Raw genomic sequence first — 14,491 nt, 5'->3', positions numbered from 1 at the left:
TGCCAGTCACTGCTTAGTGCTACATCAAGAGGAAACAAAACATAGATATAGAACTTGAATCTACTTTATTATGTCAAGCTTCAAGAAGCTAGATAAAATCATGTTTGATTTAGAGTTCCAACTACATCTATCACTATAGGAGGAAACAGAGTGAAACCTAAAAACTGAAACTTTTACTGGAAACGAACGCTTCAACATAGAAGAAGCAAATTTGGGCAGCCAACTGGGCTTATTGTACTGATCATTACCTGAAAGTATCATGTATTTTAGGAGAAAAAATATTTGCTGAGATTTCAGAAAACACGTAATTCTTTGGATGCTTGGCAATCACTTTCAATGAAATTGTTTCTCGCCAGTCACTGCTTAGTGCTACATCAAGAGGAAACAAAACATCGATATCAAAGTTGAAACTACTTTATTCTGTCAAGTTTCAAGAAGCTCTCACAAACCGTGTTTGATTTAGAGTTCCAAATACATCTATTAATATAGGAGAAAACAGAGTAAATCCTAAAAATTCAAACTGTTACTGGAAACGAAAGCATCAACATAGAAGAACGAAATTTGGGCAGCCAAGTTGGCTTAGTGTACTGATGATTACCTGCAAATATCATCAAGTTTGGGTTAAAAGTTATTTGCTGAGATTTCAGGAAACTCGTAATTTTTTGGAAGCTTGGCAACACCTTTCAATAGAAGTGTTTCTCTCAAGTCACTGATTAGGGCTACATGATTAGGAAACAAAACATATAGATACTACTTGAATCTAGTTTCTTGTGTCAAGAATCTCGAAGCTGGCACAAACCGTGTTTGATTTAGAGTTCCAACTACAACTATCAAAATAGGAAAAAACAGAGTGAAACCTAAAAATTCAAACTGTGACTGAAAAGGAAAGCTTAAACATAGGAGAACGAAATTTGTGGAGCCATGTGGGCTTTGTGTACTGATCATTACCTGAAAGTATCATAAAGTTTGGGTGAGAAAATATTTGCTAAAATTTCAGGAAACTCATAATTCTTTGGTAGCTTGGCAACCCCTCTCAATGAAAGTGTTTCTCGCCAGTCACTGCTTAGAGCAACATTAAGAGCTAACAAAACATAGAGATAAAACTTGAAAGTACTTTATTGTGTCAAGTTTAAAGAACCTAGCACAAACCGTGTTTGATTTTGAGATCCAACTACATGTATCTATATAAGAGAAAACAGAGTGAAACCTAAAAATTCAAACTGTTACTGGGAAAGAACGCCTCAACATAGAAAAACGAAATTTGGTCAGCCAATTGTTCTTAGTGTACTGATCATTACCTGAAAGTATCATCAAGTTTCAGAAAAAAAATAATTGCAGAGGTTTCAGGAAACTCGTGATTCTTTGTAAGCTTAGCAACCATTTTCAATGAAAGTGTTTCTGCAAGGTACTGCTTAGGGCTACATCAAGAGGAAACAAAACATAGATATAGAACTTGAATCTAGTTTATTGTGTCAATTTTCAAAAAGCTAGCAAAACCGTTTTTGATTTTGAGTTAGAAATACATCTATCAATATAGGAAAAAACAGAGTGAAAACTAAAAATTCAAACTGTTACTGGAAACGAACACTTTAACATAGAAGAAACATCTTTCGGCAGCCAAGTGGGCTTAGTGTACTGATCATTACCTGACAGTATCACCATGTTTGGATGAAAAAATATTTGCTGAGATTTCAGGAAACTCCTAATTCCCTGGAAGCTTGGCAACCCCTTTCAATGAAAGTGTTTTTCGCCAGTCACAGATAAGGGCTATGTCAAGACGAAACAAAACAGAGATATATCACTGAAACTACTTCATTGTGTCAACTTTCAAGAAGCTAACACAAACCGTGTTTGATTTAGAGTTCCAACTACATCTATCCACATATGAGAAAACAATGTAAAACCTAAAAATTTTAACTATTACTTGAAACGAATGCTTCAAAATAGAACAACAAAATTTGGGCAGCCAAGTGGTATAAGTGTACTGATACTACCTGAAAATATCATCAATTTGGGAGAAAAAATGTTTGCTTAGACTTAAGGAAACTTGTAATTCTATGTGAGGTTGTCATTCACTTTCAATGAAATAGTTTATCGCCAGTCACTGTTTAGCACTACATCAAGAGGAAACAACACATAGAGAAAGAAATTTAAACTACTTTATTGTGTCTAGTTTCAAGAAGCTAACACAAACCGTGTTTGATTTAGAGTTCTAAGTACATGTATCAATAATGGAGAAAACAGAGTGAAACCTAAAGATTCAAACTGTTACTGGAAAAGAACACTTCAACATAGAAGAACGAAATTTGGGCAGCCATGTGGGCTTAGTGTACTGATCATTACCTAAAAGTATCTTCAAGTTTGGGTGAAAAATTATTTGCTGATATTTCAGGAAACTCGTAATTTTTTGGAATCTTGGCAACCCCTTTGAATGAAAGTGTTTCTTCCAAGTCACTGCTTAGGGCTACATCAAGAGGAAACAAAACATAGAGGGATAACTTGAATCTAGTTTGTTTTTCAAGCTTCTCGAAGCAAGCACAAACCTTGTTTCATTTAGAGTTCCAACAATATCTATCTATATAGGAGAAAACAGAGTGAAACCTAAAAATTCAAACTGTTACTGGAAACGAACGCTTCAACATAGATGTCCGAAATTTGGGCAGCCAAGTGGGCTTAGTGTACTGATCATTACCTGAAAGTATCATCAAGTTTGAAAAAAATATATATTTGCTGAGATTTAAGGGATCTCGTAATTCCTTGGAAGCTTGGCCACCCTTTTCAATGAAAGGGTTTCTTCCCAATAATTGCTTAGGGCTACATCAAGAGGAAACAAAACATAGATATAGAACTCGAATCTACCTTCTTGTGTCAAGTTTCAAGAAACTAGCACAAACTATGTTTGATTTAGAGTTCCAACTACATCTATCAATATAGGAGAAAACAGAGAGAAAAATAAAAATTCAAATTTTTCTTGTAAACGAATGCTACAACATTGAAGAAACAAATTTGGGCAGCCAAGTGGGCATAGTGTATGGATCATTACCTTAAAGTATCATCCAGTTTGGGACAAAAAATATTTGCTGAAATTTCAGGAAACTCGTAATTCTTTGGAAGCTTGGCAACCCCTTTCAATGAAAGAGTTTCTTCCCAGTCACTGCTTAGGGCTTCATCAAGAGGAAACAAAACATAGATATAAAACTTGAATCTACTGTAAGGTGTCAAGTTTTAACAAGCTAGTACAAATCGTGTTTGATTTAAAGTTCCAACTACATCTATCAATATAGGAGAAAAACAGAGTGAAACCTAAAAATTCAAACTGTTAATGGAAACAAACGCTTCAACTTAAAAGAATGAAATTTGGGCAGCCAAGTGGACAGAGTGTACTGATCATTACCTGAAAGTATCATCAAGTTTGAAAAAAAAAATACTTGCTGTGATTTCAAGAAACGCGTAATTCCTTTGAAACATGGCCACCCTTTTCAATGAAAGTGTTTCTTGCCAGTCTCATTTTAGGGTTACATCAAGAGGAAAGAAAACATAGACATAGGACTTAAATCTACTTTATTGTGCTAAATTTCAAGTAGCTAGCACAAACCGTGTTTGATTTAGAGTTCCAATTACATGTATCAACATAGGAGAAAACAGAGTGAAACCTAAAAATTCAAACTTTTCCTGTAAATGAACGCTTCAACATTGAAGGAAAAATTTGGGCAGCCACGTGGCTTAGTGTACTGATCATTTCCTGGCAGTATCATCAAGTTTGGGTGAAAAAATATTTGCTAAGATTTCAAGAAACTCGTAACTCTTTAGAAGCTTGGCAACCCCTTACATTAAAAGTGTTTCTCGCCAGTCATTGCTTAGGTCTTTATCAAGAGAAAAAAAACATAGATATAGAACTTGAATCTACTTTATTGTGTCAAGTTTCAAGACGCTAGTACAAACCGTGTTTGATTTAGAGTTCCAACTACATCTATCAATATAGGAAAAAACAGAGTGAAACCTAAAATTTTAAACTGTTACTGGAAACGAACGCTTCTACATAGAAGAATGAAATTTGATCATACAAGTGGGCTTAGTGTACTGATCATGACTTGCAAGTATCATCACGTTTGGGTGAAAAATTATTTGCTGAAATTTCAGGAAACTCGTAATTCTTTGGAAGCTTGGCAACGCCTTTCAATTAAAGTTTTTCTTGCCAGTCAATGCTTAGGGCTACATCAAGAGGAATCAAAACAAAGATAAGAACTTGAAACAACTTTATTGTTTCAAATTTCAAAAAGCTAGCACAAACCGTGTTTGACTTAGAGTTCCAACTACATCTATCAATATAGGAGAGAACAGAGTGAAACCTAAAATTTCAAAATGTTACTGGAAATGAACACTTCAACATAGAAGATCGAAATTTGGGCAGCCAAGTAGTTAGTATACTGATAATTACGTGAAAGTATCATCAAGTTTGGGAGAAAAAAAAATGTTTGCTGAGATTTGAAGAAACTCATAAATCCTTGGAAGCTTGACAACCCCTATTAATGAAAGACTTTCTTGTCAGTCACTGTTTAGGGCTACATGAAAGGGAAGCAAAATATAGAGATAGAACTTAACACTACTTTATTGTGTCAAGTTTCGAGAAGCTAGCACAAACCATGTTGTTTTATTTAGAGTTCCAACTAATCTATCAATATAGGAGAAAATGGAGTGAAACTTAAAAATTCAAACTGTTACTGGAAACGAACGCTTCAACACAGAAGAACAAAATTTGGGCAGCTAAGTGGACTCAGTGTACTAATCGTTACCTGAAAGTATCATCAATTTTTGAAAAAAAAAAAAAAACGTTTGCTGAGATTTCAGGAAACTTGTAATTCTTTGGAAGCTTCGCAATCATTTTCAATGAAACTCTTTCTCTCCAGTCACTGGTTAGGGCTACATCCATAGGAAACAAAACATAGATATAGAACTTGAAACTACTTTAATGTGTCAATTTTCATAAAGCTAGCACAAACTGTTTTTGATTTAGAGTTTCAACTACATCTATGAAAATAGGAGAAAACAGAGTAAAACCTAAAAATTCAAAATGTTACTGGAAACAAACGCTTCAACATAGAATAACGAAATTTGGGCAGCCAAGTAGTCTTAGGGTACTGATCATAACCTGAAAGTATCATCAAGTTTGGGAGAAAACATATTTGCTGAGATTTCAGGAAATTCGTAATTCTTGGGAAGCTTGGCACACACTTTCAATGAAAGTGTTTCTCAAAAGACACTGCTTAGGGCTATATCAAGAGGAAACAAAACATACAGATGAAACTGGAAACTACTTTATTGTGTAATGTTTCAAGAAAGTATCACAAACCGTGTTTGATTTAGAGTTCCAACAACATCTATCAATATATTAGAAAACAGAGTGAAACCTAAAAATTCAAACTGTTACTGGAAATGAACGCTTCAACATAGAAGAACGAAATTTTGGCAGCCAAGTGGGCTTAGCAAACTGATCATTACCTGAAAGTATCATCAAGTTTGGTAGAAAAAAATATTTGCTGAGATTTCAGGAAACTCGTAATTCTTTGGAAGCTTGGCAACCCCTTTCAATGAAAGTGTATCTTCCAGTCACTGCTTCGGGCTACATCAAAAGGAAACAAAACATAAATAAAGTACTGGAATCTACTTTATTGTGTCAAGTTTCAAGAAGCTAGCACACACCGTGTTTAATTTAGAGTTCCAACTACATCTATGAATATAGAAGAAAACACAGTGAAACGTAAAAATTAAAACTGTTACCGGAAACGAACGCTTCAACATATAAGAACGAAATTTGGGCAGCCAAATGGACTTTGTGTACTGATCATTACCTGAAAGAATCATCAAGTTTGGGTGAAAAAATATTTGCTGGCATTTCAGAAAACTCGTAATTTTTTGGAAGCTTGGCAACCCCTTTCCATGGAGTGTTTCTCGCTAGTCATTGCTTAGGCTTACATCAAGAGGGAACAAAACATAGATATAGAACGTGAAACTACTTTATTGTGTCAAGTTTCAGGAAGCTAGCAGAAACCTTGCTTGATATAGAGTTCCAACTATATCTATCAATATAGAAAAAAAAAAGAGTGAAACCTAAAATTCAAACTGTTACTGGAAACGAACACTTCAACATAGAATAATTAAATTTGGGCAGCCAAGTGGGCTTAGTGTACTGATTATTACCTGAAATTATCATCAAGTTTGGTTGAAAAAATGTTTGCTGAAATTTTAGAAAACTCGTATTTTTTTTGTAAGATTGGCAACCCCTTTCAATCAAAGTGTTTCTCGCCAGTCATTACTTATGTCAACACCAAGAAGAAACAAAACATAGAAATAGATCTTAAAACTACTTTATTCTTTCAAGTTTCAAGAACCTAGCATGAACCGTATTTGATTTAGAGTTCCAACTACATCTAAAAATATAGGATAAAATAGAGTGAAACCTAAAAATTCCAACTGTTACTGGAAACGAACGCTTCAACATAAAAGAATGAAATTTGGGCATCCAAGTGGGCTTAGTGTACTCATTTTTACCTGAAAATATCATCAAGTTTGGGAGAAAAATGTTTGTTGAAATTTCAGGAAACTCGTAATTCATTGGAGCCTTGGCAACCCCCTTCAGTGCAAATGTTTCTTGCCAGTCAGTGCGTAGGGTAGATGAAGAAGAAAAAAAAAACATAGATATAGAACTTGAATCTACTTTATTCTGTCAAGTTTCAAGAAGGTAGCACGAACTCTGTTTGATTTTGTGTTCCAACTACATCTATCAATATAGGAGAAAACAGAGTGAAACCTAAATTTCAAACTGTTACTGAAAACAAATGCTTCAACATAGAAGAACGAAATTTGGGCAGCCAAGTAGGCTTAGTGTACTGATAACTACCTGAAAGTATCATTATGTTTGGGTAAAAAAATATTTGCTGAGATTTCAGGAAACTCGTATTTCATTGGAAGCTTGGTAACCCCTTTCAATGAAAGTGTTTCATGCCAGTCACTGCTTCGAGCTACATCAAGAGGAAATAAAACATAGAAACAGAACTTGAATCTTCTTTATTATGTCAAGTTTCAAGAAGCTAGCACAAACCGTGTGTTATTTACAGTTCCAACAACATCTATCAATATAGGAGAAAACAGAGTCAAACCTCAAAATTGAAAAAGTTGTTGGAAACGAACGCCTCAACATAGAAGAACAAAATTTGCGCAGCCAAGTAGACTTAGAGTACTGATCATTACCTGAAAGTATCATCAAATTTGGGTGAAAAAATATTTGCTGAGATTTCAGGAAACTCATAAATCATTGAATGCTTGGCAACCCCTTTCCATAAAGGTGTTTCTTGCCAGTCACTGGTTAGAGCTACATCTAGAGGAAAGAAACCATAGAGATAGAACATGAAACTACTTTATTCTGTCAAGTATCAAGAAGCTAGCAAACACCATTTTTGATATTGAGTTCCAACTACGTCTATCAATGAAAAAACAGAGTGAAACCTAAAAATTCACACTGTTACTGGAAACGAAAAATTTAACACAGAAGAATGAAATTTGGGCAGCCAAGTGAACTTAGTGTACTGATCATTACCTGAAAGTGTCATCAAGTTTGAGTGAAAAAATATTTGCTGAGATTTTCGGAAACATGTGATTTTTTTGGAAGCTTGGCAACCCCTTTCAATGAAAGTATATCTCACCACTCACTGCTTAGGACTACATCACTGCTTAGGAGTACATGAATAGGGAACAAAACATAGAGATAGAACGTGAACCTACTTTATTGTGTCAAGTTTCAAGAAGCTAGCAAAAACCATGTTTAATATAGAGTTCTAACTACATTTATCAATATAGAGGTAAACAGAGTGAAACGTAAAAATTCAAATTGTTACTGAAAACCAACGCTTACACATAGAAGAACAAAATTTGGACACTCAAATTGGCTTAGTGTACTGATCATTAACTGAAAGTATCATCAAGTTTGGGGTAAAAAATATTTGCTGAGATTTTTTGAAACTCGTAATTCATTGGAAGCTTGGCAACCCCTTTCAATAAAGTGTTTCTCGCAAGTCACTGCTTAGGGGTACATGAAGAGGAAACAAAACAGAGAGATAGAACTTGAAACTACTTTATTGTTTCAAGTTTCAAGAAGCTAGCTCAAACAGTGTTTTATTTAGAGTTCTAAATACATCTATCAATACAGGAGAAAATTGAGTGAAACCTCAAAATTCAAACAGTTACTGGAAATGAACGCTTCAACATAGAAGAACATAATTTAGGCATCCGAATGTGCTTAGTGTACTCATCATTACCTGAAAGCATCATTACGTTTGGGAGAAAAAAATATTTGCTGAGATTTCGGGAAACTCATAATTTGTTGGAAGCTTCGCAACCCCTATCAATGAAAGTGTTTCTTGCCACTCAGTGCTTAGGGCTACATCAAGAGGAAAAAAAAACATAGACACAGAACTTGAATGTACTTTATTCAGTCAAGTGTCTAGAAGCTAGCACGAACCTGATTTTATTTAGAGTTCCAACTACATGTATCAATATAGGAGAAAACAGTGAAACTTCAAAATTCAAACTGTTACTGGAAACGAACGCATCAATATAGAAGAACTAAATTTGGGAAGCCAAGTAGACATAGTGTACTGATGATTACCTGGAAGTATCATTATGTTTGGGTGAAAAAATATCTGCTGAGATTTCAGGAAACTCATAATTCTTTGGAAGCTTGGCAACCCCTTTCAATTAAAGTGTTTCTTACCAGTCACTGCTTCTGGATACATCAAGAGAAAAAAAAACAGATATAGAACTTGAAACGACTTTATTGTGTCAAGTTTCAAAAAGCTAGCAAAAACATTGTTTGATTTAGAGTTCCAACTACATGTATCAATATTGGAGAAAACAGAGTGAAACCTAAAAAAATTGTAACTGGTACTGGAAATAAGCGCTTCAACATAGAAGAAAGAAATTTGGGCTGCCAAATGGTCTTAGTGTACTGATCATTACCTAAAAGTATCATCAAGTTTGGGAAAAAAAAGTTTGCTGAGATTTCTAGAAACTCATAATTATTTGAAAGCTCAGCAACCCATTTCAATGAAAGTGTTTCATGGGAGTCACTGCTTAGAGGTACATAAAGAGGAAACAAAACATAGAGATAGAACTTGAAACTACATTATTGTGTCAAGTTTCAAGAAGCTAGCATGAACCATGTTTGATTTAGAGTTCCAACTACATGTATCAATATAGGAGAAAACAGAGTGAAACCTCAAAATTCAAACTGTTACTGGAAACAAATGCTTCAACATAGAAGAACGAAAGTTGGGAAGCCAAGTTGGCTTAGTGTACTGATCATTACCTGAAAGTATCATCAAGTTTTAGTGAAAAAATATTTGCTGATATTTCAGGAAACTCATAATTCTTTGGAAGCTTGGCAACCCCTTTCAATGAAAGTGTTTCTCGCAAATCACTGCTTAGGACTACATCAAAAATATTTGCTGAGATTTCAGGAAACTTCTTATTCTTTGGAAGCTTTGCAACCCATTTAAATGTAAGTGTTTCTTTCAGTCACTGCTTAGGGCTACATCAAGAGGAAGAAAAACATAGAGATAGATCTTGAATCTACTTTATTGTGTCAAGTTTCAAAAAGCTAGCACAAACCGTGTTAGATTCAGAATTCCAAGTACATCTATCAATATAGGAGAAAACAGAGTGAAACCTAAAAATTCAAACTGTTACTGGAAACGAACACTTCAACATAAAAGAATGAAATTGGGGCAGCCACGTGCACTTAGTGTACTAATTTTTACCTGAAAGTATCAGCATGTTTGAGAGAAAAAATATTTGCTAAGATGTCAGGATACTCATAATTCATTGAATGCTTGGCAACCCATTTCAATGAAAGTGTTTCTCGCCGGTCACTGCTTAGGGCTACATAAAGAGGAAACAAAACAGAGAGATAGAACTTGAAACTACTTTATTTTGTCAAGTTTCGAGAAGGTAGAAGAAACCATCCTTTATTTAGAGTTTCAAATATGTCTGTCAATATAGGAGAAAACAGAGTGAAACCTAAAAATTCAAACTGTTACTGGAAACAAACGCTTCAACATAGAAGAACGAAAGTTGGGAAGCCACGTTGGCTTAGTGTAATGATCATTACCTGAAAGTATCATCAAGTTTTAGTGAAAAAATATTTGCTGATATTTCAGGAAACTCATAATTGTATGGAAGCTTGGCAACCCCTTTCAATGAAGGTGTTTCTTGCAAATCACTGCTTAGGACTACATCAAAATATTTGCTGAGATTTCAGGAAACTTCTAATTCTTTGGAAGCTTTGCAACCCATTTCAATGAAAGTGTTTCTTTCAGTCACTGCTTAGGGCTAAATCAAGAGGAAACAAAACATAGAGATAGATCTTGAATCTACTTTATTGTGTCAAGTTTCAAAAAGCTAGCACAAACCGTGTTAGATTCAGAATTCCAAGTACATCTATCAATATAGGAGAAAACAGAGTGAAACCTAAAAATTTAAACTCTTACTGGAAACTCACGCTTCAACATAAAAGAATAAAATTTGGGCAGCCACGTTCACTTAGTGTACTATTTTTTACCTGAAAGTATCAGCAAGTTTGAGAGAAAAAATATTTGCTAAGATTTCAGGATACTCGTAATTCATTGAATGCTTGGCAACCCATTTCAATGAAAGTGTTTCTCGCTGGTCACTGCTTAGGGCTACATAAAGAGGAAACAAAACAGAAAGATTGAACTTGAAACTACTTTATTTTGTCAAGTTTTGAGAAGGTAGAATAAACCATCTTTTATTTAGAGTTTCAAATATGTCTGTCAATATAGGAAAAAACAGAGTAAAACCTAAAAATTCAAAGTGTATCTGGAAACGAAGGCTTCAACATACAAGAACGAAATTTGGGCAGCCAAGTAGGCTTATTGTACTCATCATTACATTAAAGTTAGGCTTATTGTACTCATCATTACATAAAAGTGTCATCAATTGGGTGAAATCAATATTTACTGAGATTTCAGGAAACTCTTAATTCTTTGAAAGGTTTGCAACCTATTTCAATTAAAGTGTTTCTCGCCAGTCACTGTTTAGGACTACATCATGCGGAAACAAAACATAGAGTTAGAACTTGAAACTATTTTATTATTTTAAGTTTCAAGAAGCTAGCACAAACTGTGTTTCATTTAGAGTTCCAACTACATCTATCAATATAGGAGAAAACAGAGTGAAACCTAAAAATTAAAATAGTTACTGGAAACGAACGCTTCAACATAGCAGAATGAAATTTGGGCAGCCAAGTGGTCTTAGTGTACTGATCATTTCCTGAAAGTATCATCAATTTGGGAGAAAAAAATGTTCGCTGAGATTTCAGGAAACTCGTAATTATTGGAAGGTTGGCAATAACTTTCAATGAAAGTGTTTCTTGCCAGTCACTGTTTAGGGCTATTTCAAGAGGAAACAAAACATAGAGATAGAACTTGAAACTACTTTATTGTGTAAAGTTTCAAGAAGGTAGCACAAACCGTGTTAGATTTAGGGTTCCAACTACATCTATCAATGTTGGAGAAAATAGAGTGAAACCTAAAAATTCAAACTGTTACTGGAAACGAACGCTTCAACATAGAAGAATGAAATTTGAGCAGCCAAGTGGCCTTAGTGTACTGATCATTACCTGACAGTATCATCAAGTTTTTGAGAAAAAATATTTGCTGAGATAAGGAAACTCGCAATTCTTTGGAAGCTTGGCAACTCCTTTCAATGAAAGTGTATCTTGCCAGTCACTGCTTACTGCTACATCAAGTGGAAATGAAAAGTAGGTATAGAACTTAAATATACTTTATTGTGTCAAGTTTGAAAAAACTAGCACAAACCGTGTTTGATTTAGAGTTCCAACTAAATCTATCAATATAAGAGAAAACAGAGTGAAACCTAAAAATTTAGTCTGGTACTAGAAATGAACGCTTCAACCTAGAAGAATGAAATTTCGCCATCCAAGTGGGCTTAGTGTACTGATCATTACCTGAAAGTACCATCAAGTTTGGGAGAAAAAATATTTGCTGAGATTTCAAGAAACTCATAATTTTTTGGAAGCCTGTCAACCCTTTCGATGAAATTGTTTTTCTCCAGTCTCTGATTAGAGGTATTTCAACAGGAAACAAATCATAGAGACAAAAGTGAGAACTACTTTATCTTGTCAACTTTCAAAGAGCTACTTCAACCCTGTTGGATTTAGAGTTCCGTATTCATCTGTCTATATAAGAGAAAACAGAGTGAAACGTAAATATTCAAATGGTTACTGCAAACAAACGCTTCAACCTAGAAGAACGAACATTGGTGAGCCAAGTGAGAATGGTGTTCTGATCACTACGTCCAAGTATCATCAAAATCGGGTGAAAAAATAAGTGCTGAGATTTCAGGAAACTCGTAGTTTTTTAAAAGACTGTCAAAACTTTTGATGAAATAGTTTTTCGCCAGTCACTGCTTAAAGGTAATTCAACAGGAAATAAACCATAGAGACAAAACTGAGAACTACTTTATCTTGTAAAGTTTCAAAGACCTACTACGAACCCTGTTGGAATTAGAGTTTTATATTTATCTATCTATATAGGAGAAAACAGAGTGAACCCTAAATATTCAAACTGTTACTGCAAACGAATGCTTCAACCTAGAAGAACGAAAATTGGTGAGCCAAGTGGGATTGATTTACTGATCATTAAAACCAAGTATCATCAAGATCTGGTGAAAAAACATGTGAGAAGATTTCAGGAAACTCGTCGTTTTATGGAAGCCTGGCAAACCTTTCGATGAAAATGTTTTTCGCCAATCTCTGCTTAAAGGAACTTCAATAGAATACAAACCATACAGAAAAAAACTGAGATCTACTTTATATTCTCAAGTTTCAAAGAGCTAAAACAAACCATGTTGGATTTATAGTTCCACATTCATCTATATATATACATACATATATATATATATATATATATATATATATATATATATATATATATATAGGAGAAAAAAGAGTGAAACCTAAAAATTCAAACTCTTATTGCAAACGAATGCTTCAACCTAGAAGAACGAAAATTGGTGAGCCAACTGGGATTGCTGTACTGATCTTTACAACCAAGAATCATCAAGATTGGTGAAAAAGTATTTGCAGAGTTTTTAGAAAACTCGTATTTTTTTGAAAGTTTGTCAACCCCTTTTGATGAAAGTGTTTTTCACCATTCGCTGCTTAGGGCTACTTCAAAAAAAAAAAAAAAAAGAAAGAAACAATAGAGACAAAACTGAGAACTACTTCATCTTGTCAAGTTCAAAGAGCTACTACAAACCCAGTTGGATTTAGAGTTCCATATTTATCTATCTATATAGGAGAAAACAGAGTGAAACCTAAAAATTCAAACTGTTATTGCAAACGAACGCTTCAACCTAGAAGAAAGAAAATTGGTGAGCCAAGTGGGATTGGAGTACTGATCATTACTTCCAAGTATCATAAAGATCTGGTGTAAAAATTTTTGCTGAGATTTCAGGAAACTCGTAGTTTTTGGAACCCTGGCAACCCCTTTTGATGAAAGTGTTTTTTGCCAGTCTCTGCTTAGGTGTACTTCAAGAGGAAATAAACCATAGAGACAAAACTTAGAACTACGTTATCTTGTCTATATTCAAAGAGGTACTACAAACCCCATTAGATTTAGAGCTCCATATTCATCTATCTATATAGGAAAAAACAGAGTAAAATCTATATATTCAAACTGTTACTCTATCGAACGCTTCATCCTTGAAGAATGAAAATTGGTGAGCTAAGTGGGATTGGTGTACTGATCATTACATCCCAGTATCATCAAGATCTGGTGGAAAAATATTTGCTGAGATTTCAGGAAACTCCTAGTTATTTGGAAGCGTGGCAATGCCTTTTGATGAGTGTTTTTTTTTTTTTTTTTTAGTAGTATCTGCTTAGGACTACTTCAAAAGAAAACAAACCATAGAAACAAAATGGGGAACTACTTTATTTTGTCATGTTTCACAGAGCTACTTCAAACCATTTTGGATTTAGAGTTCCATATTCATCTATCTATATAGGAGAAAACAGAGTAAAACCTAAAAATTCAACTCTTACTGCAAACGAAAGCTTCCACCTACAAGAACGAAAATTGGTGAGCCAAGTGAGATTGGTGTACTGATCATTACATTTAAGTATCATCAAGATTGGTGAAAAGTATTTGCGGAGATTTCAGAAAACTCATAGTTTTTTGGAAGCTTGGCAACCCCTTTCGATTATAGTTTTTTTCGCCAGTCTCTGCTTGGGGCTACGGCAAGAGGAAACAAACCATAGAGACAAAACTGAGAACTACTTTATCATGTGAAATTTGAAAGAGCTAATACAAACCATGTTGGATTTAGAGTTCCATATTCATCTATCTATACAGGGGAAAACAGAGTGAAACCTAAAAATTCAAACTTTTTTTTTCAA

The sequence above is a fragment of the Ictidomys tridecemlineatus genome, chromosome 5 (assembly GCF_052094955.1).
Source record: "Ictidomys tridecemlineatus isolate mIctTri1 chromosome 5, mIctTri1.hap1, whole genome shotgun sequence".
NCBI classification, from domain to species: Eukaryota; Metazoa; Chordata; class Mammalia; order Rodentia; family Sciuridae; genus Ictidomys; species Ictidomys tridecemlineatus.
The sequence above is the reverse complement of the archived record's forward strand: the minus strand, read 5'-3'. Positions refer to the sequence as shown.